This window comes from Cnephaeus nilssonii (genome assembly GCF_951640355.1).
Source record: "Cnephaeus nilssonii genome assembly, chromosome: X".
Classification (NCBI taxonomy): Eukaryota; Metazoa; Chordata; class Mammalia; order Chiroptera; family Vespertilionidae; genus Cnephaeus; species Cnephaeus nilssonii.
Genome location: NC_137071.1, coordinates 49,860,859 through 49,885,900, shown reverse-complemented (window position 1 = coordinate 49,885,900; position 25,042 = coordinate 49,860,859).

Below are 25,042 nucleotides of genomic sequence, written 5' to 3'. Positions count from 1 at the left end.
AATAGTGATAGAGCTATATAATGGTGATGAATTCTCAACTAGTTTAGCATAAAGTAAACAGATAATTTTCAATAATTAAAGGAATAAAAGAAGTGCTTTATTTAGAGAAATGATGGTAAATATAAGAAGAAAGTAACATAAATTGGTTGCTTCCTAGAAAGGGGACTGGGAGGGAGGGTCATGTATTGGAGTAGGTTGTGGCTCAAATGTCACAGACTCTCAATGTTCTTACCAAGATTTTATAGATTTTCTTGAATAAATGTTTCTGTGCTAGCTGTATGCCCCCAGGACAGTCTCCAGAGACTTTAAAAGGCTGTTTTTCAAATAATTTTCACCAGTGAAATTGTTGTTTCCCATATGGCCATTCTGGAAGCCCCACTTTCTAAAAATTTTTTCCCATGGAAAAAGTACTTTGGTTAGAGCTCCTTCTCCACATATTATCTCTACTAGAATCTCATCAAGCCAAACCCAAGTTTTTATTCAGCATATAAAAAGCATGCAAAAAAGTGAAATGGGGGTTACAATGTAAAACATAGCATAGGGAATATAGTCAATAATATTGTAATAAGTATGTATAGTGTCACATGGGTACTAGATTTATTAGGGTGTTCACTTTGTAAGTTATATAAATGTTTAATCACTGGGTTGCACACCTGAAACTAATATAATATTGTACATCAATTGTAATTGAAAAATTAAAAAATTATTTAAAAAGGAAAAGTAAACCCAATAAATAGTTTGAGGTTTATCACCTAAGTGCCGATGTTTTGCAAAGCAGCTGTTCTCCAGAATCAGGCATTGATCAGAAGAGGAAATAACAGTAATTAAGTGTTCTACTAAAACATTCTGATTCCTGGAGCAGCAGAAATCCCATTCCTCGGAACTGTTCGTGGTTATGTAAGGTCGGTTCTGCTGCCGATACAGCTATGGTTTTGAAATTTCATTTTAATTTTTTGTAAGAAAAAAAGGAAAAACTGTCTTCACTAAATATTGGCAAGAGCACAAAATAGGCCCTATTTGGTCTCTAGAAACATAGAGGCTGGGTCTAAAATTGTGGAAAAGCTGATTGTGACATTGCTGTGACTTTTAACTACCTTAGTGATCCCTTCCATGCTAACTGTCGGATAATGATCGTTTCTCTTCCCTCCACCTCACTTTCTCCCTCTGTAGCTTAGATCTCTAAACACCAGATAGACTGGGAAACTCTTACCTCAATGGAAAGTGTGATAGGGCTTTGCCACTAGGAGAGATGTTTTCTAAATTGACACCCTCTCCCCAGTTGTGTCTCATCTTGACCTACTCATTCTGAGCACTTTATCAAAGAAATGGTGAGTTATAAATACATGCAGGACCCCAAAGAGAAGAGGCATCTATAGCAGCTCTCAGTTCTCTCCCTGCTTGTTTAGCCTGTGTGTATCTTTATTCTGGGTCGCCATTGCTCCATTGTGCCCACAGCTGCCTCAGACCCTAGCCGTAGGGCCACAAGGCTGGAGGGGCAGATACCAAACTATCTGTTCCCTGGGAACCCTCTCTCAGGAGTGTAAAAGAAGTTTAAGCACACTAAGGAATGGCCTGAAAAGGACATGACAAGAAAAGAAAGCTACAGACCAATATCCCTTAGGAATATAGATGGAAAAGTCAACAAAATTTAAGCAGACCCAATCCAGTAACAGAAAAAAATGATACACCGTGAACATGCGGGATTTGTCCCAGGAATTTAAGATTGATTTAACATATGAAAATCAATTACTAATCACTAAAGTACAAAAATAAACCATATGATCATTTCAATAGATTCAGTAGAAGCATTTGACAAAATCTAACACCCTATTATGAATTTTACAAAACATTCAATATATAAGGAATAGAAGGAAACTTCCTCAACCAGATAAAGGGTTTCCATGGGGGGAAAAACACACACACAAAAGAAACCCCACAACACACAGCTAACATCATACTTTTATTGTTGCTGTTTTTGTGTGTTTTATTTTATCTCAAGAATTTTGCATTTACAGAAACATCAAGAACATAGTCCAGAGAGGTCTCATATACCTCATTTCCATTTTCCCCTATTATTAACATTTTACAATAGTGCGGTACATTTGTTTAATTATAATAGACCAATATTTATACATTATTAACCAAAGTCCATGCTTTACTCAGATTTAAATAGTTTTTATCTAATGTCCTACTTCTATTTCAGGATTCCATCCAAGATGCCACATTACATTTAGTTGTCATGTGTCCTTAGTTCCTCTGGGTTATGGCAGTTTCTCACAACTTCCTTGTCTTTGATGACCCTGATTATTTTGAGGAGTCCTGGTGAGATGTACTGTAGGATGTCCTTCTATTGGAATTTATCTGATATTCTTCTTATGATTAGACTTTTTAGAAAAAACTTACCTTTGTTGCTGAAAGTATTACAAATGTCCCCTTTTTTCCTCCTTAACCCCCTCCTCCTCATTCCCACCCTCTCCCCAGGACCTCACTGCCTATGAGTTATGCATACATGCATATAAATTCTTTGGTTAATCTCTCCCTTCCTCCCCTGCCTCTTTCCTCTGTGATTCATCAGTCTGTTCCATGCTTCCATGTCTCTGGATCTATTTTGTTTGTCAGTTTATTTTATTGTTTAGATTTCACATATAAGTGAGATAATATGATATTTTTCTTTCTCTGACTGGCTTATTTTGCTTGATATAATACTCTCCAGGTCCCTTCATGTTGTCTCAAAGGGTAAGAGATCCTTCTTTTTTACACTTGCATAGTATTCCATGGTATAAATATAACACAGCTTTTTCATCCACTCATCTACTGATAGGGGTGCATTCTTTCTGATTGGTGTTTCAGTATTCTTAGCATATAATCCTAGAAGCTGGATCACTGGGTCAAGTGGCAGTTCCATATTTAATTTTTTTAGGAAGCTCCACATTGTTTTATATAGTGGTTGTACCAGTCTGCATTCCCACCAACAGTGTACTAGGGTTTCTTTTTCCCCACATCCTCACCAGCACTTATTGTTTGTTGATTTATTGATGATAGCCATTCTCGCAGGTATGAGTAACATCATACTTAATGGTTTAAAAAAAATGAAAGCTTTTCTGCTAAGATAAGGAAGAATATCTGCTCTCACCAATTCTATTCAACACTATAAGGGGGATTCAAGTTAGGGCAAATAGGCAAAAGAAAGGATGGGAGGGAGGGAGGGAAAACATTTTTTAAAAGGAAAGAGATAAAAGTCATCCTGATTAGAAAGGAAGAACTAAAACTATCTCTATTTGCAGATAACATGAGTTTGTATGTAGAAAATCCTAAGAAAACCACCAAAAATCTATTAGAACTAATAAAGAAATTCAACAAGGTTGTAGGATACAAGATAAAAAATATATTTGTCTTATTTCCAATTCAGAGTTTGGGGAAATATCAACATGCCCTAGCCGGTTTGGCTGAGTGGATAGAGCGTAGGCCTGTGGACTGAAGGTTTAATTTGGTCAAGGACATGTACCTTGTTTGCAGGCTCAATTCCTGGCGCTGGTTGGGGTGCAGGTGGGAGGCAACCAATTGATGTTTCTCTCTCTCTGTCTCTCCCCCTCCCTTCCACTATCTCTAAAAAAAGAATCAATGGAAAAATATCCTCTGGTGAGAATTTTTAAAATGTCAAAATAAATAAAAAGTGGGAGAATTAAAAATATATAAATCAGAGAGGAGACAAAATGGCGGCAGAATAGACAGACTTGTCCCGGAGCACACAGAATGAACAGCTGAAACAAATAACATCCAACCCGAATTGGCAAAGGAGACTCAGCTGGTGAGACAATTTGCAGCCAGGAAGGGCAGAGGATCCCTGGAGAAAGGTAAAATCAAGGATCTGGGCAGGAGAGTCTGCCAGACCTCTGAGCCCAGGGGGTCAGAGGGAATCTGCACAGCACCAAGGCGCGTCCCTGGGGACAGGCACAGCATCTGACTGTGGAAAGAAGAGCCACAGGACTGCTGGACCACAGGGGATTCTAGAACTGGGTCCACAGTCACAAAAGGCTGAACCCAGAGGGTGCAGCCTGAAGGGCTGGCCAGACCACCGGCAGGAGAGGAGTGCATAGAGGCGCAGTCTTTCCCCTCTCTGTGGCCTGAGCCTTTCTTCACTAAACCTAGTTCATAGGACCTTTTGGATACAGACACCCATGGCTAAGGTGAGGGAGAAGGTGCGGACTTGAGGAATCTGGGGAGAGGAGGGGGTCCAGGAGAAGTGGCAGCAATTCTAGCCCTGAGTCATACCTGAGCCCGGGATCTGGGCAGCCATTTTGTCCTGAAGAGATAGCCCTTCCCTCCAGTTTCCAGGCAACCAATACAGCCACACCCAGATCCCATCCTGAATGGTACAAAGGATTAAAAAAAAAGAATCTAAATCAGTGATGGGCAACCTTTTGAGCTTGGTGTGTCAAACTTCGCCAAAAAACTGAGCATAACTCGGGTAGTGTGTCACTTTGAGGAAAAAACTAACTCCAAGACTCTAGTCGCAAATGTTTCATCCTCAGGAGCAGCAAATGTTTCATCCTTGGCATGCGGCCATGTGTCATCAGAAATGGCTACGTGTGTCAGTGCTGACACGCGTGTCATAGGTTTGCCATCACTGATCTAAATAGTACCTGAGAGTCCAAAGGGACTGGCCTAAAGACAGTACGGAAGACTGGAATCTTAAGCCAGCCAAAAGAATGACACTTCACTTTTTCATTTCTATTTTTTTTTTTATTATTGTGTTCTCTTTTTTTTTTCTTTGTTCCCTATTTTTATTTGTTGCTTTATTTTCTTTTTTCACATTATTTTTCCATCACTCTATTTTATTTTTATTAGCTATTTTTTATTTTTATACCATTTTTGAAATCATTTTTTGTAAATTTATTATTATTATTATTATTATTATTATTTTCTCATTCTCTTTCTTTTTATCCACCCATCCCCTTTCTAATTCCTCTACACTGAACTAAGGACCTCCCCATATTCATCCATTTCTTAACCTTATTTTCTGTATATAAGCTCAGTCTCTACTGATTCTGCCCCACCATCTTTGCTGGGTGTTTGGTGTTTGTATTTTTTTGGTTTATCTATTGGTTCTGTGGTGTTTGCCCCATATATATATATATATATATATATATATATCCTACCTAACAAACTAGTAATATGCAAATTGGCCACACCTTCGCTACTCCAAAGCCACGCCCACCAGTCAAAAGCCACGCCCACCAGCCAATCAGGGCGAGTATGCAAATTATCCAACAAAGATGGCGGTTAATTTGCATACGCTGAGGGAGGGAGGAGTGAAGACTGAAGACAACTTAGAAGGAAGAGGGAGGAAAAGCGGAAAGCAAGGTGGCTGCCAGAGGGAAAACCCAGGCGGGGCAGGGCGGGGCGGGGTGGGGCGGAGCAGGCTGGGCAGCAGTGGCTCGCGGGTGCAGGCTCTGCGGCCGCAACGGCGGTGGCAGCAGTGGCAGCGCACGCGGCCGCAGCGGCCGCTTGCAGGAATCTTCCTGCAAATGGGCTACTAGTATATATATATATATATATATATATATATATATATATATATATATGAAAAAGGAGAAAAAACATCTAACCCGAATTGGCAAAGGAGATTCAGCTAGTGAGACAGTTTGCAATCAGGGAGAGCATAGGATCCCTGTAGAAAGGTAAAATCAATGTTTATATATATTTATTCTCTCCTTTTTCTTTTCTCTCTTATCTTTTTCTCTCTCTCTTTGATATCATTTGTACTCTATTTTCTCTCCACTAATTCTCTTTTCTCAGGTGGTTACTTATAGTGGGGTCATTGGTGTTTTGAGTATATTTGTGCTTTGTTCCCTTTGTGTTGTGTCTTGTCAAGGTGAATTTTATCCTGTCTGTCCAAGAGCTAGAGAGCAAGCCACATTAACCAGACACCTGGAGAGGAAACTCCATCCACGAACGGGTCAATAACACCCCAGACACAACTACAGAGGCAGGAAGAAGGCGGCAGTGAGGGAGAGAGCGTGAGTGAGGGAAGGAGCAAAAGAGGAGTGTGTGGTCATATATGGTGTGTGTGTGTGTGTGTGTATGTGAGTGAGGCACAGTTAGATCCCGCAGGACCTTCGGAGGCAGGTTAACCGGGCTCGCCTAACTAGGCAGCCTCTGCTACCATTGCAAACAGTACTGGGAGGCCAGCTTGTCCTAAGGGGCCTATCCTTTTTGAAGGGGAGAGCTGCTGTAACTGGGAGCCCAGCCTCACCTCCACCCAAGGTGCCCTCAGAGAACACCTGGGACTGTACAGCAACCCCTGCCAGGGACCTGCTAACTCGGCTGTGGTCCCATGGTCAATGAGTCTCCAGCCACCCTGGACACAGGCTCCTGTGAGTTCTGAAGCACGCTCCCTTCTGACCGACCCAATGCCTTAGCCCAGGGCACTGCAACCACACGAGCAGCAGACATGTGAGCAGCCCGCTCCTGTCCAAGGAGCAGCAGCCCCACAAGCAGCCTGCCCCAGGCTTAAAAGCAGCAGCTTCACATGGCCTGCCCCTGTCCAAGGAGCAGCAGCTTTGTTAGCAGCCTGCTCCCCCATCCAAAGAGCAGCAGCCCTGCGAGCAGCCCACCCCAGGCCTAAGAGCAGCAGCCTCACATGGCCTCACCCTGTCCAAGGAGCAGCAGATGTATAAGTGGCCCACTCCCCTGTCCAAGGAGCAGCAAAGACACGAGCAGCCTGACCCATCTGACAAGCAGCAGCCGCAAGAAGAGCCCTCCCACAATTGAGGAGCAGCAGCCCCGTGCAGCCCGCCCCCATCCAAGGAGCAGCAGCTGCGTGCAGCCTGTACCCTGCACCTGTCTGAGGAGCAGCAGCTGTGCGGGCAACCTTCCCCCGTCCGAGGAGCAGCAGCCACATGAGCAGCCTGCCCCCATCTGAGGAGCAGCAGCTGTGTGAGCAGCCTGCACCCATTCGAGGAGCAGCAACTGCCTGAGCAGCCTACCCTGGACCGAGGAGCAGGAGCTACACAAGCAGACTGCCCATGTCTGAGGAACGGCAGTCCTGCGTAGCCCGCACTGGTCCGAGGACCGAATTAGTGAATTAGAAGACAGGAAAGCAAAACACACCCAAATTGATATGCAATTGGAGAAAAAAAATTAAAAGACAGGAAGAGAGCCTAAGGGAGCTATGGGACAACATGAAATGAAGCAATGGACAAATAATAGGGGTGCCAGAACAACAGGAAGAGGAACAAGGGTTAGAAAACCTATTTGAAGAAATAATGTCAGAAAACTTCCCTGATGTGGGGAAGAAAACAGGTCACACAAGCACAGAGATTTCCAAACAAGATGAATCCCAAAAGACCCACACCAAGACACATCATAATTACAATGGCAAATGTTGTGGACAAAGAGAGAATCTTAAAGGCTGCAAGAGAGAGACAGAAAGTTATATACAAGGGATCTCCCATTAGATTATCAAATGATTTCTCAACAGAAACACATCAGGCCAGAAAAGAATGGAAGGAAATTTACAAAGTGATGCAAAGCAAGGGACTGAATCCAAGAATACTCTATCCAGCAAGGCTACTATTCAAAATTGAAGGGGAAATAAGGAGCTTCACTGGCAAAAAAAAGACTAAGGGAATTTATCACTACTAAGCCAGCAATGCAAGAAATGCTAATGGGACTGGTGTAAAAAGAAGAAATAAAAAGGTAAAAATGAACATAGGCACAAAAAATAAAAATGGCTACAAACAATTACTTTTCAATAATAACTTTAAACGTAAATGGACTAAATGCTCCAATCAAAAGACATCGAGTGAGTGAATGGATAAAAAAACATAACACATATATATGCTGTCTACAAGAGACCCACCTCTGAACAAGGGACTCACACACACTGAAAGTGAAGAGATGGTAAAATAACTTTCAGGCAAATGGAAATGAAAAAAAAAAAAGCAGGGGTAACAATACTTATATCGGACAAATTAGACCTCAAAGTGAAGGCCATAACAAGAGATATGGAAGGCCATTTCTTAATACTAAAGGGATTGATACAACAAGAGGATATAACCCTGATAAACATATATGCACTCCATGCAGGAGCACCCATATATTAAAAAAAACTCCTGGAAGTTATCAAGGGAGAGATCAACAACAATAGAATCATAGTAGGGGACTTTAATACACCCCTGACATCACTGGATAAATCCTCTAGACAAAAAATCAGCAAAGAAACGTCAATCCTAAATAAGTCACTAGAGCATATGGACTTAATTGACATCTTCAGAATATTTCACCCCAAAACCATGGAATATACATTCTTCTCAAGTGCACATTGGACATTTCCAAAAATAGAATACATATTGGGTCACAGGCAAAGTCTCACAAAATTCAAGAAGATTGAAATCATACCAAGCATTTTCTCAGAACACAAAGGCATAATAATAGAAATAAACTACAATAAAAACAATCCAAAAATTCAAACACTTGGAAGCTGAATAACATGCTATTAAACAGTGATTGGGTTAACCAACAGATCAAAGAAGAAATTAAAAACTTCCTGGAAACTAATGACAATAAAAACACAACAATCCAAAATCTATGGGACACAATGAAAGCTGTCCTGAGAGGAAAGATTATAGCTATACAGGCCTACCTCAAAAAATAAGAAAAAATGTGAATAAATCATCTAACTCTACATCTCAAATAATTAGAAAGAGAGCAACAAGAAAAGCCCAGAGTGAGTAGAAGGAAGGAGATAATAAAGATCAGAGCAGAAATATATGACATAGAGACAAAAAAAATACAAAAGATCAATGAAACCAAGAGCTGATTCTTTGAAAGGATAAACAAGATTGATGAACCTCTAGCCAGGCTCACCAAAAAGCAAAGAGAGAGGATGCAAATAAGCAAAATCAGAAATGAAAGAGGAGAAATAACAACAGACCCCACAGAAATACAAAGGAATGTAAAAAATACTATGAACAACTCTATTCTAACAAACTAGACAACCTGGAGGAAATGCAAATATTCCTAGAAAAATACAACCTTCCAAAACTCAATCAGGAATATTTGGAAAATCTCAATAGGCCAATAATTATGAAGAAATTGAAGCAGTCATCAAAAAGCTTCCAGCAAACAAAAGCCCAGGGCCAGATGGCTTCACAGGTACTTTTACCAAATATTCAAGGAAGAACTAAAACCTATTCTCCTAAGACTATTGCAAAAAATTCAAGCAGAAGGAACACTTCCAAGCTCATTTTATGAAGCCATCATCACCCTCATACCAAAATCAGATAAAAGCAACACAATGAAAGAGAATTACAGGCCAAAATCCCTCATGAACATAGATGCCAAAATCCTCAACAAAATTCTATCAAATCGCATGCAGGAATACATCACAAAGATCATACACCATGACTTAGTAGGATTTATCCCAGGGATGCAAGGATGGTACAATATTCGCAAATCAATAAAAGTGATACATCACATAAACAAATTGAGAGATAAAAATCACATAGTCATATCAATTGATGCAGAAAAAGCATTTGACAAAATCCAACACCCCTTCTTGATAAAAACTCTCAGCAAGGTGGGAATAGAAGGATCATACCTCAACATAATAAAAGCCATATACGACAAACCCACAGCCAACATCATACTCAATGGGCAAAAGCTAAAACCATTTCCCCTAAGAATAGGAACAAGAAAGGGATGCCCACTCTCACCACTCCTGTTCAACACAGTATTGGAATACTAGCCATTGTGATCAGATAAGAAGAAGATATAAAAGGCATTCAAATTGGAAAAGAAGAAATAAAACTGTCCTTATAAGCAGATGACATGATACTGTACATAGAAAACCCTAAAGCCTCCCTCAAAAAACTACTGGACTTAATAACTGAATTTGGCAATATAGCAGGATGCAAAATTAATGCCAAGAAATCTATGGCATTTCTATACACCATTAATGAACTTACAGAAAGAGAGACTAAAAAAGCAATCCCATTTACCATCGCTCCAAAAAAATTAAGATACCAAAAATAAACTTAACTAAGGAGGTAAAAGATCTATACAGAGAAAACTCCAGGACTCTGACAAAAGAGATAGAGGAAGACATAAAGAGAAGAAAGAACATACCGTGTTCATGGATTGGTAGAATCAACATCATTAAAATGTCCATACAACCCAAAGCAATCTATAGATTCAATGCACTCCCCATTAAAATAACAACAGCATATTTTGCAGACCTAGAATAAACTTTCCAAAAATTCATCTGGAATAAAAAAATTCCCCGAATAGCAGCAGCAATCCTGAGAAAGAAGAACAAAGTAGGTGGGATCTCAATACCAGATATCAAGCTGTACTATAAAGCCAATGTTCTCAAAATAGCCTGGTACTGGCACAAGAACAGACATATAGATCAATGTAATAGAAGAGATAACCCAGAAATCGACCCAAGCCACTACGCTCGATTAATAATCGACAAAGGAGGCATGAACATACAATGTAGTCAAGATAGTCTCTTCAATAAACAGTGTTGGGAAAATTGGACAGGTACATTAAAAAAATTGAAACTAGACCACCAACTTACCCCATACACAAAAATAAACTCAAAATGGATATAGGATTTAAACATAAGATAGAAAACCATAAAAATACTATAGGAATCCAAAGGCAGCAAAATCTCAGACATATGCCGAAGCAATTTGTTCACTGATACCGCTCCTTGGGCAATGGAAACTAAAGAGAAAATAAACAAATTGGACTACATGAAAATAAAAAGCATTTTCACAGCAAAAGAAACCATCAACAAAACAACAAGAAAGCCCACTTCATGGGAGAACATATTTGCCAATGTTATCACTGATAAGTGTTTAATCTCCAACATTTACAGGGAACTCATACAACTTAACAAAAGGAAGACAAACAATCCAATCAAAATATGGGCAATGGACCTAAATAGATCCTTTTCAAAAGAAGACAGAAGGAAGGCCAAGAGACATATGAAAACATGCTCAAAGTCACTAATCATCTGAAAGATGCAAATCAAAATGACAATGCGGTACCATCTCACACCTGTAAGAATAGCTATCATCAACAAATTAACAGGAGGAAAAAATGGCGACGGAATAGAGTCGTGTTTGGAGTCTGGTCCTGGGGCGGAGAGTAGGAGCGACAGAGGTTCGCAGGGGGAGTGCATGTTGGCAAGCCAAGGGACAGCTAAACTCCAGGAGAAGGCGGGGGAGTGCTGGCCAGGGTTTCCCTGACCATGAAGCACCCACAGGGGCTGGGTCCCCTCCCGGAGCTGCGGGCTCACCGGGCGCCTTGCCATCTTGCAAGGAAAGGAGGATTGTATTGGAAACCTGACTTTCCGCGACAACTGCAAACACTGAACAGCTGCGAGCACCAGAACACCGGTCCCCTATTGGCGAAAACATTCGGATTCAAAGGAACCCTTCACTGCACCACTGAAAGGTCATATTTCGCCTGAAATAAGGTGTGGTTTCTAATCGCCGCGGTGGGAGGGAAGTGCGTGAACTGCAGGACCTGCAGGAACCGGGAGGTCTGTGCCTAGAAAAATCGGCGGCAGTTGGAGCTGCCGTGATCCGTGAATGTGGAAGGGGGTCCTCTGAGCTGCTAACAGAAGTGACCTCTTAAAAGCAACTCATTTTAATCTGACGAGGAGGATCAGACTAAGAATTTTCAAAGGAGTGCGGGCTCCTTAGTCTGGCGCACAGACCCACTGTCCGCACACTTGGGCTCTTTCCGACTCTGATTACTAAGCCCAATACATAGGAAAACCCAGGTGGAAAAACCCTGAAAGACTGCAGGGGGAAGTTGTTTTTTCGGAACTGGGGAGCAGAGCTGGGTGTGACCATCAGAGAGGCAGCCCTGAGGCGCACACCTCCACAAACCGGTAGTGAGTGCCATAGAGGGGAAAAAAAAATAAGCTAGAGAGGCCCGGAAGTCAATTCAGAAACACTGCCACCCAGGGGCTGAAACGCTAATTGTCTCTGGTGTAATCAAAAATAAATACGAGAAATTAAGACACGGCCGGCTCAAAAAGCAGGACTGGCTTACAACACTGAGAAGCAGTGGAACAAAGCTGAACTGAAATACCGCCCAGTCTGGGAAACAGGCATACCAAACAGAATAATAGAGGAAGTGAATGACAGCCGCTACTGCACATTTTAGTATTCCTATTTTTTAATTTTTAATTCTTTTTTCAATTTTTTTTAATTTTTTTATTCTAATTTTTTAATTTTCATTTTTTGCATCTTTTACCTAAGAAACTAAATTTTTTTTCTTTTTCCTCACTCAATTTTCACCTTTTTACTTATTACATTTTTATTTTCAATCAGCATTATTATTACTATTATTTTACTTTTTTTTCTTTTTCTTTAAATGTCATTTGATGTTCCCTTTCTTGTATTTTGGGATTAGTGTCCTACATTCTATTTGCATCTTTCCCTTACCCTATCTCAACGCTAACATTTTGCCATCACTCTCCTCCTAACCTTTCCCCTTTTGGTCTCCTGTTTTTCTTAACCCTTTCTGGCTATAGATTTTCCCTACTTTTTCAGTTTACCCTCTGCTAAAATTTCACCCTACTTATATATCTAATTCCCAACACCCTGCTCCAAATCCATACATACCTCTCTCTACGCTACCAAAAAAAAATTATTTTTCTTTCTGGCCTTTTGTTGTTGTTTGCTTGAATGTTGATTAGATTGAATTTTTATGCTTTTTTATGAGATTGTTTTTATTATTCTTTTTGTTTGGTTGGTTGGTTCTTTTGTTTGCTTTGTTTTTGTTTGTTTTTTACTTTGGTTTTCCCTTGCCTCAGTTGATATTAGTTGGTGTTGCAGTTTGTATTAATCTCCAGGCTCGTGTTACTGGAATTTGCTGGGATTAGTGGTTGTTCTAGTGGAGTCAACTCCCCATATATATAGTTTGTTCCCCTTTTCTCTCTTAGTATTGTTCTTGTCTCTCTTACTTTTTTTTTCTTTTCCTTTTTTTTCTGCTCTTTTCCCAAGTTCAGATTCACACTCTTGTTTTGTTGTCCTTTCTTTTTACTCTCCCTCTTCCACTCCTATACCCTAATTTGTCTTTCTCTGGTGGTTACCTTTATTGGAGGTTATTAATATCGTGAATGCAATTCTGTTCAGTGCCTTGTGTGTTGTGCTTGGTTGTGTTGTATTTTGTACCTTTAAATCAACGCCAGAGAGAGAGAACTATATAACCAGACACCCGGAGAAGAGAGACCATGGGGAGACAAAGAAACAGCCCCCATAGGAAAGAGAAGCAGGCATCACCAGAAAAGGAAGTAAACGAATTAGAGGCAAACAACCTATCAGAGAAAAAATTCAAAGAAATGGTCATAAGGTGGCTGAAAAGGATGGAAGACAAATTCAACAATATGAGTAAGAACCAAGAGGAAATGAAGAAGAACCAAGAAGAAGTGAAAAATGACATCGCTGCTGTAAAGAACTCAACAGAAAGCATCAAGAGTAGACTAGAAGAAGCAGAGGACCGCATAAGTGAGCTAGAAGACAAGATGGAAAAAAATACCCAATTACAACAGCTTCTAGAAACAAAAATTAGAAAGCATGAGGAGAGCCTAAGGGAACTTCGGGACAACACAAAACAAAACAACATCAGGATAATAGGGGTACCAGAAGGAAAGGAAATGGAGCAAGGAATAGAAAACCTGTTTGAAGAAATAATAACAGAAAACTTCCCTGATATAGGGAAGAAAAAACCCACACAAATCCAAGAAGCTCACAGAGTTCCAAGCAAAATGAACCCCAAAAGACCGACACCAAGGCACATTACAATTAAGTTGGCAAACACCAACGACAAAGTAAGAATCTTAAAAGCGGCCAGAGAGAGACAGACAGTTACATACAAAGGAACCCCCATCAGACTAGCAACTGATTTCTCAACAGAAACTCATCAGGCCAGAAGGGAATGGAATGAAATATACAAAGTCATGCAAAGGAAGGGTCTCAATCCAAGAATACTGTACCCAGCAAGGCTATCAATCAAAATTGAAGGTGAAATCAGGAGCTTCACAGACAAAAAAGGGCTAAGGGAGTTTATCACCACCAAACCAGCAATGAAAGAAATGCTAAAGGGTCTGCTGTAAAAAATAAAAAAAGAAAGAAAGAAATAGGAAGCAAAGAAGGAACACAGGGGTATAGAATAAAAATGGCGACAAATAAGTGCCTATAAATAATAACTTTAAATGTAAATGGATTGAATGCCCCAATCAAAAGACACAGGGTAACAGATTGGATAAGAAAACAAAACCCATATATCTGCTGTCTACAGGAAACCCACCTCAAAAAAAAAAGGACGCATACAGACTGAGAGTAAAGGGATGGAAAAAGGTTTTCCAGGCGAATGGAAATGAAAAAAAAAGCTGGGGTAGCAATACTTATATCTGACAAATTAGATCTCAAAGTGAAGGACATTACAAGAGATAATGAAGGCCACTTCATAATACTAAAGGGAGAAATCCAACAAGAAGTAATTACTCTGGTAAAAAATATATTCACCCAATACAGGAGCACCAAGATACATTAAAAAACTCCTGGAAGATATCAAAGGAGAGATTGACAGCAATACAATCATAGTAGGAGACTTCAATACCCCACTATCACCATTGGACAAATCCTCTAAACAAAAAATCAGCACAGAAACATCAATCCTAAATGACTCACTAGACCAGATGGAATTAATCGACACCTTCAGAACATTTCACCCCAAAGCCACAGAATATACATTCTTCTCAAGTGCACATGGGTCATTTTCAAAGATAGACCATATGTTAGGACATAGGCAAAGTCTCTCCAAATTCAAGAAGATAGAAATCATATCAAGTATCTTCTCAGATCACAGTGGCATAAAACTGGAAATCAACTAAAATAAAAACAACCCAAAGAAATCAAACACATGGAGACTAAACAGCATGCTATTAAACCATGACTGGGTTACCAAAGACATCAAGGAAGAAATAGAAAACATCATGGCAACAAACGACAATGAAAACACAACAATCCAAAATCTATGGGACACAGCGAAAGCAGTCCTGAGAGGGAAGTTCATAGCTCTACAAGCCTACTGCAAAGAACAAGAAACAATGGTAATAAATTACCTAACCCCAAAACTCAAAGAGATAGAGAGAGAGCAACAAGAAAAGCCCAGTGTAAGCAGAAGGAAAGAAATAATAAAGATCAGAGCGGAGATAAACGACATAGAGACTAAGGAAACAATACAAAAGATCAACAAAACCAAGAGCTGGATAAACAAGATTGATGAACCTCTAGCCAGGCTCACCAAGAAGCAAAGAGAGAGGACCAAAATAAACAAAATCAGAAATGAAAGAGGTGAAATAACAACAGACCCCGACGAAATACAAAGGATTGTTACAAAATACTACGAACAACTCTATTCCAATAAACTGGACAACCTGGAGGAAATGGACATATTCCTAGACAAATACAACCTTCCAAAATTCAATCAGGAAGACTCTAAACAGCTCAACAGGCCAGTAACTATGGAAGAAATTGAAGCAGTCATCAAAAAGCTTCCGGCAAACAAAAGCCCGGGGCCAGACGGCTTCACAGGAGAGTTTTACCAAACTTTCAAGGAAGAACTAAAACCTATCCTCCTCAGACTATTCCAAAAAATTCAAGAGGAAGGAACACTTCCAGGCTCCTTCGATGAAGCCAGCATCACCCTAATACCAAAACCAGATAAAGACAACACAATGAAAGAGAATTACAGACCAATATCCCTCATGAACATAGATGCCAAAATCCTCAACAAAATCCTAGCAAATCGGCTCCAGCAATACATCAGAAAGATCATAAATCATGACCAAGTAGGATTTATCCCAGGAATGCAAGGATGGTACAATATCCGCAAATCAATAAATGTGATACATCACATAAACAAATTGAGAGATAAAAATCACATAGTCATATCAATAGATGCAGAAAACGCATTTGACAAAATCCAACACCCTTTCTTGATAAAAACTCTCAACAAGGTGGGAATAGAAGGATCATACCTCAACATAATAAAAGCTATATATGATAAATCCACAGCAAACATCATACTCGATGGACAAAAACTAAAACCATTTCCCCTAAGAACAGGAACAAGACAGGGATGCCCACTCTCACCAGTCCTTTTTGACATAGTACTGGAAGTATTAGCTATCGCAATTAGGCAAGAAGAAGAAATAAAAGGCATCCGAATTGGAAAAGAAGAAGTGAAGCTGTCCTTATTTGCAGATGACATGATATTGTACATAAAAAAACCCAAAAGATTCCATCAAAAAATTAATAGAATTAATAAATGAATTCGGCAATGTAGCGGGATACAAAATTAACGCCAAGAAATCTATGGCATTTCTATACACCAATAGTGAACTTACAGAAAGAGAGACTAAAAAAGCAATCCCATTTACCATCGCACCAAAAAAATTAAGATACCTAGGAATAAACTTAACTAAGGAGGTAAAAGACCTATACGCGGAAAACTACAGGACACTGAAAAAAGAGATAGAGGAAGACGTAAACAGATGGAAGAACATACCATGTTCATGGATTGGTAGACTCAACATCATTAAAATGTCCATACTACCCAAAGCAATCTACAGATTCAATGCACTCCCCATCAAAATACCAACAGCATATTTCACAGACCTAGAAATAACTCTCCAAAAATTCATCTGGAATAAAAAAAGACCCCGAATAGCTGCAGCAATCCTGAGAAAGAAGAATAAAGTAGGAGGGATTTCAATACCAGACCTCAAACTGTATTACAAAGCCACTGTTCTCAAAACAGCCTGGTACTGGCACAAGAACAGACATATAGATCAGTGGAACAGAATAGATAATCCAGATATCGACCCAAACCACTATGCTCAATTAATATTTGACAAAGGAGGAATGAACATACAATGGAGTCAAGACAGTCTCTTCAATAAATGGTGTTGGGAAAATTGGACACACACATGCAAAAAAAATGAAACTAGATCACCAACTTACACCATACACAAAAATAAACTCAAAATGGATACAGGGCTTAAACATAAGATGGGAAACCATAAAAATACTAGAGGAATCCACAGGCAACAAAATCTCAGACATATGCCAAAAGAACTTCTTCGCTGACACTGCCCCTAGGGCAATGGAAGCTAAAGAGAAAATTAACAAATGGGACTACATCAAAATAAAAAGCTTTTTTACAGCAAAAGAAATCATCAACAAAACAGCAAGAAAGCCCACTGCATGGGAGAACATATTTGCAAATGCCATCACTGATAAAGGTTTAATCTCCAACATCTACAGGCAGCTTATGCAACTTAATAAAAGGAAGATAAATGATCCAATTAAAAAATGGGCAACGGACCTAAACAGAATATTTTCAAAAGAAGACAGAAGGAAGGCCAAGAGACACATGAAAACATGCTCAAAGTCACTTATTATCCGAGAGGTGTAAATCAAAGCAACAATGAGGTACCATCTCACACCTGTCAGAATGGCTATCATCAACAAATCAACAAAGGACAAGTGTTGGCGAGAATGCGGAGAAAAAGGAACCCTTATGCACTGCTGGTGGGAATGCAGACTGGTGCAGCCACTGTGGAGAACAGTATGGAGTTTCCTCAAAAAACTGAAAATGCAACTCCCATTTCAGCCAGTAATCGCACTCCTGGGAATATATCCGAAGAAACTAGAAACACCAATCAGAAAGGATATATGCACCCCTATGTTCATAGCAGCACAATTTACAATAGCTAAGATTTGGAAACAGCCTAGGTGCCCGTCACCAGATGACTGGATCAGAAAACTGTGGTACATCTACACAATGGAATACTATGCTGCCATAAAAAAGAAGGAATTCTCATCATTTGCAGCAACCTGGATGGAATTGGAGAATATTATACTAAGTGAAATAAGCCAGTCAATGAAAGAAAAATACCACATGATCTCACTCATTTATGGATAATAAAGAACACTATAAACTGATGAACAAAAAGATAGATACAGAGACAGTAAAGCAACAAACAGACTTTCAAATTACAGGGGGAAAGTTAGGGAGAGGTGGGGGAGATAAGAAATCAAACGAAGGACTTGTATGCATGCATATAAGCATAAACAATGGACGCAAAACTCTGGGGGGTGAGGGCATGTATGGGTGTGGGGTGGGGGGGAATGGTAAGATATGTACACATATAATACCTCAATAAAAAAAATTAACAAACAACAAGTGCTGGTGAGGATGCAGAGGAAAAAGGAACCCTCGTGCACTGCTGGTGGGAATGCAGACTGGTGCAGCCACTGTGGAGAACAGAATGGAATTTCCTCAAAAAACTAAAAATGGAACTCCTATTTGACCCAGTGATCCCACTTCTAGGAATATATCCCAAGAAATTAGAAACACCAATTAGAAAGGTGTTCATAGAAGCACAATTTATAATAGCTAATATTTGGAAACAGCCTAAGTGCCCATCAGCAGATGAGTGGATTAGAAAACTGTGGTACATCTACACAATGGAATACTAAGCTGCAGTAAAAAAGGAGTTCTTACCATTTACAACAGCATGGATGGAACTGGAGAGCATTATGCTAAGTGAAATAAGCCAGTCAGATAAAGATAAATATCACATGATCTCACTGATTTATGGAATATAATGAACAACATAAACTGATGAACAAAAACATATCCAGAGACAGATAAGCATTGATCAGACCATCAAACCTCAGAGGGAAGTTAGGGGAGGGTGGGGGTAAGGGGGAGAGATCAACCAAAGACTTGTATGCATGCATATAAGCCTAACCAATGGACACAGACTACAGAGGGGTGAGGGCATGAGTTGTGGGATGGGGGGGGGGGGGTAATGGGGGAATAAGTACACATATGTAACACTTTAATCAATAAAGAAATTAAATATATATACACACACACACCCGTGGCCTGGTGCACGAAATTCGTGTATGGCTTGGGGGGTTTCCCTCAGCCCAGCCTGCACCCTCTCCAATCTTACACCCCACGAAGGATGTCCTACTGCCGGTTTACAGGGATTGGGCCTAAACCGGGAGTCGGACATCCCTCTCGCAATCCAGGACTGCTGGCTTCTAACCGCTCACCTGCCTGCCTGCCTGCCTGCCTGATTGCCCCTAACCACTCTGCCTGCTGGCCTGCTTGCCCCCAAATGCCCCCGCACCAGCCTCATCACCCCCAACTGCCCCCGTGCCAGCGTGTTTGCCCTCAATTGCCCCCTTACTGGCCTGCTTACCCCAAACTTCCCCCCTGCTGTCCTAATCAGTCCCAACTGACCCACACTGACGGCCTGCTTGCCCCAACTGGCCCCCCTGCTGGTCTGGTTGCCCCCAACTGCCCCCCTGCCAGCCTGATCACCCCTGGTCACCCTCCCACCAGCCTAATTACCCACAACTACCATCCCATCCTGGCCTGATCACCCACAATTGCCCAGCCCTCTTGGCCTCTAACCACCTCTATCTCAGCCCCACCACCATGGCTTTGTCCAGAATAACGTCCAGAAGGTCTCCTGGAAGGTCTCCCAGTCTAATTAGCATATTACCCTTTTATTAGTATAGATAGAGGCCTGGTGCACAGGTGGGGGCCGGCTGGTTTTCCCTGAAGTGTGTCCCGGATCAGGGTGGGGGTTCCCTTTGGGTGTGGGGCAACCTCAGTGAGGGGCTGATGGCTGTTTTAGGGCTGGCCACGCCCCCAGCGGGGACTTTTACTCCATGGGGGCGTGGTTAGCCTGGGTAAGGGACTAAGGGCCGTTTTCAGGCTGGCCACAGCCCCTTCAGGGTGGGGGTCCCCACTGGGGTGCCTGGTCAGTCTGGGTGAGGGGCTGATGGCTATTTGTGGGCTGGCCACCCCCCCTGGTGACTCAGGCTTCCAGCCCCTCCTTGAGCGACTGCCAGGTCGGGCTGGAAGCCTGGGTCGCCCAGGCCCCCAGCCCGTCCTTGAGTGGCGGCCAGGGCAGTCTGGAAGCCTGTCCAGGTCCCCAGCCCCTCCTTGAGTGGAGGCCAGGGCAGGCAGGAAGCTTGGCTTCCTCCGTCGCTGGGAGCGACCCAAGCCTCCTGCTCACTCCAGCTCCATGGCCACCACCATCTTTGTTGGATTAATTTGCATACTCACTCCTGATTGGCTTGTGGGCATAGTGGAGGGACAGTCAATTTGCATGTTTCTCTTTTATTAGTGTAGATATAAATCATATATATGTTTGTGTGTGTATGTGTGTGTATGTGTGTGTGTCTTCTTTTTCAGGTGCCCATTCTCATATCAGGGCAACCATCTTTTCTTGGGTATCTCCAAAAATTTCTAGGCTAGATAGAGAGACATAATCATCTTGATATTTCCATATCAGCACATATGAAAATACCTTATTCTTTTTTCCTCTCTGCAGATTATTCCACCATAAGCAAGTACCATACTTTATGACATGGAGAGAGAGACATTTAAAGAGTTTCTAATTTTTACTGTTAAAAGCAATACTGCAATAAATATTAGGAGTACTGTGTATTCCTAGAAATGAAACTGTTAGCTCAAAGGTTATGTGCAGTCTGGCCTGCATGGCTCAGTGGTTGAGCATTGATCTATGAACCAGGAGGTCACGGTTTGATTCCCAGTCAGGGCCACGTGCCTGGGTTGCAGGTTTGATCCCCAATGGAGGGTGTGTAGCAGTCAGCCGATCAATTATTCCCTCTCATCACTGCTGTTTCTATCTCACTCTCCCTCTGTCTTCCTCTCTGAAATCAATAAAAATATATTTTTAAAAAAGGTTGTGCATTTGTAATTGTGATAGCTATTTCCAAGTAGTCCTCCCAAAAATGAACTCTACCAATTTACTCTATGCCTACTGACAACACATTGGAGCACTGCTTCCTCTATCCCATCAACACAACTTCAAACTCATGGTGTTGGATCATCTGATAAAATTTGATTTTTTACTGTTCATATTTGCATTCATCTATGAGAAATAGTAAGCATATTTTCAGATGCGTATTTGTTATTCTTCGTTTAACTTTGTCCCTCTTTTCATTTCTTGGCTTTTTAACCCTTGATTTATGAGAATTCTTAATTCAATAATAAATTAGACTTCTGTAGTTATACATATGCTAGTCCATACTTGCTGGGTTGCAAAAGCCCCACTCTTGCTCCGCCTTTATTTTAACACTAGAAGCCCAGTGCACTAAATTCGTGCACGGCAGGGGGTTGTCCCTCAGCCCAGCCTGTACCCTCTCCAATCTGGGACATCCCTCTCACAATCCAGGACTGCTGGCTCCCAACTGCTTGCCTGCCTGCCTTCCTGATTGCCCCTAACCGCTTCTGCCTGCCAGCCTGATCACCCCCTAACCACTCTGCTGCCAGCCTGGTTGATGCTTAACTGCTCCCCTGCCAGCCTGTTTGCCCCCAACTTCCCTTCTCTGCCAACCTGGTCACCCTTAACTGCCCTCTCCTGCAGGGTTGATCACCTCCAACTGCCCTCCCTTGCAAGCCTGGTCCCTCTCAACTGCCCTCCCTTGCAGGCCTGGTCCCTCACAACTGCCCTCCCTTGCAGGCCGGGTGCTTCCCAACTGCCCTCCCCTGCTGGCCATCTTGTGGTGGCCATCTTGTGTCCACATGGGAGCAGGATCTTTGACCACATGGGGGCAGCTATATTGTGTGTTGCAGTGATGATCAATCTGTATATTATTCTTTTATTAGATAGGATAGAGGCCTGGTGCACGGGTGGGGGCCAGCTGGTTTGCCCTGAACGGTGTCCCGGATCAGGGTGGGGTTCCCTTGGGGCGTGGGGCGGCCTGAGCGAGGGGCCTGTGGTGGTTTGCAGGCCGGCCACGCCCCCTGGCAACCCAAGGGGAGGCCCTGGTATCTGGAATTTATTTTCCTTCTACAATTGAAACTTTGTAGCCTGGGGCAGAGCCAAGCCTGGGGCTCCGGCAGCCATTTCTGTGGCAGTTAATTCACCTTCTACAATTGAAACTTTGTAGCCTTAAGCGGGTGGGCCCGGCCAGGGTGTGCGGAAAGCTTCGCTTCCCCTGTTGCCGCCGGCAACCCTGGCCTGCTCTCTCAAGCTCCATTCTGCCGCCATTTGTTTGAATTTGTTTACCTTCTATAATTGAAACTTTGTAGCTTGAGTGGAGGCTTAGGCCTGCAATGGCTATGGAAAGCTTGGCTTCCTCTGTTACCTGGGAAACCTTGCTCTCTGTGGCTGTAGCTATCTTGGATTGGGGTTAATTTGTATACTCGCCCTGATTGGCTGGTGGGTGTGGCTTGGCTGGTGGGTGTGGCTTATGTAGCGGAGTGATGGTTAATTTGCATATTACCATTTTATTAGAGAGGATTTGTCTTTTGATATTATTTATGGCGTATTTTGCCTTGCAAAAAATTTTAAATCGTATGTTGTCAAATGGTCACTTTTTTCTTTATGTTTTGTGGGCTTTATGTATTTCCTAGAAAGGCTGCTTCCACACTAAGAGTATAAAAGTAAATTCTCCCATGGATACTTCTAATACTTTCATGTTTTTACTTTTTAACATTTCAATCCTTGAACCATCTGGAATTTATTTATTTATTTTTATTTTATTTATTTATTTTTTAAATATATTTTATTGATTTTTACAGAGAGGAAGAGAGAGGGATAGAGAGTTAGAAACATCGATGAGAAAGAAACATCGATCAGCTGCCTCTTGCACACCCCCTACTGGGGATGTGCCCGCAACCAAGGTACATGCCCTTGACCGAAATCGAACCTGGGACCCTAGAGTCCGCAGGCCAACGCTCTATCCACTGAGCCAAACTGGTTTCGGCCATCTGGAATTTATTTATATTTAAGAGAAATTTTAAACTAAATGAAAATACAACTTGTCAAAATTTGTGGGATGCATCAAAAGCAGAGCTAAGAGGGAAAATTGTAGCATTGAATGCCTGTTTTGGGAAAAAAAGAAAGATGTAAAATCAACAATCTAAATTTCCACCTTAGGAAACTAGAATAATAAGAGCAAAATAATTCAAAAATAAACAGAAGAAAAAAATAATAAAAATTAGAGCAGAAATCAATGAAACTGAAACTAAGAAATCAGTAGAGAAAATTAACAAAACCAAAAGTTGATTCTCTGAAAAGACCAATAAAAGTGATAAGATGCTAGCCAAGCTAACTAAGAGAAAAATAATGAAGACAGAAATTAAAAATATCAGAAAGAAAATGTGACATCACTATACATTGCATGGGCATAAAAAAGATAACAAAAAAATTTTTTAGGCATAGATAGAGAGACATTATAGAGACAACGCTATGTCCTGTGACCTGACTTGTGAAGCAGAGTTAGCATGCCAAGAGAGGCAAGCCAATATCTTTCCTTCCACTGAGCACTCAGGTTCTAAAGTGGAGCTGTTACTCAGAAGTGTGCCACTGTCCCTGACTATAGCACAGGAGCAGTAGCTAAGAGACTTTGCACTGGGGGAGAAGCAGGTCATAGCGTGGAGAACTGTGAATACTTCCCCAAAGGAATGGACTTCATTTGCAATAGCATATGGAGAAGTTCAATCCTAAGTGCATTCTCAAAAAGTAGAGGGTGTGATAAAGGGAAATTGGTAAGAGAATGATAGATTCATTGGAGATATATGCTAAACTATAGACAAGCTAGTTTACCGGAGAGAAACGAGGAAAGAGACAGCTGAGACGAGCACTCCTGGATCCGAACAAATCTCAAACTCTGATCTAGGAAACTATCCCTTCAAATATTTGTGGAGCAAATGTTTGTAAATCTCAACAGCTGGGTTTGGTCATGGGCAGAGACAAAAAGAGCTCTGCAAAAAACAGACTGTCTGTGGGCATACAAGGGCTGTGCTCCCTAAAAAACATCACAGGCTTCGAACTGAGAGTGTGGGGGGAATAGACTTCACTAAAATAATCCACTCAGTGATTAAACAAGTAAAGAAGCAAATAACATAAACAAATCCTGGGGTGGGGGTTGGGAGACCAGTACCCAGAGTAGCTACAATATATTATCTAAAATGTCCAGTTTATAATAAAAAGTGTGATACATGCAAAGAAACAGGAAATAATAATCCATACACCAGAAAAAATTAAGCCACAGAAACTACCTGTGACAATGACCAGATGTTAGATTTCAGAGGCAAATACTTCAAAGGAGCTGTTACAAATATGTCTAAAGAACTGAACAAGTGCCCATCAGTAGATGAGTGGAAAACTATATGGTATATTTACACAATGGAATACTACACAGCTGTAAAAGAAGGAACTCTTACTATTTGCAACAGCCAGGATGAACCTAGCGGGCATTATGCTAAGCGAAATAAGCCAGTCAGAGAAAAACAAATACCATATGATCTCACTTATATGTGGAAACTAATGAACAAAATAAAATGACAAATAAGACAAGAGGCATAGAGGCATGGAATAAACTGACAACTGTCAGATGGGAGAGGGTTTTCAGGGCTGGATAAAAGAAGGTGAAGAGATTAAGCAAAAAAAGAACCTACACTAATAAAAGAGAAACATGCAAATTGACCATCACTCCACTATACCCACCAGCCAATCAGGAGTGAGTATGCAAATTAGACCAACAAAGATGGTGGCGGCCACAGAGCTGGAGTGAGCAGGAGGTTTGGGTTGCTGCCCGCCCTAGCCATCCCTGGCCTCTGCTCAAGGCTACAAAGTTTCAATTATAGAAGATAAATAAATCCCAGATACCTGCTTCCAGCTGGCCCTGGCCTCTGCTCAAGGAGACACTGAAAAAAAAAGAAAAGAAAAAAAGGAGGGGCTGGGAGCCTGGATCGCCAGGGGGTGTGGCCAACCTGAAAACAGCCCTCAGGTCCTCACTCAGGCTGGCCACACTCCCATGGGGTTAGGGTCCCCGCTGGGGGGCTTAGCTAGCCTGCAAACAGCCATCAGCCCCTCACCCAGGCTGGCCAGGCACCCCAGTGGGGACCCTCATCCTGAAGGGAGTGAGCCAGCCTGAAAACAGGC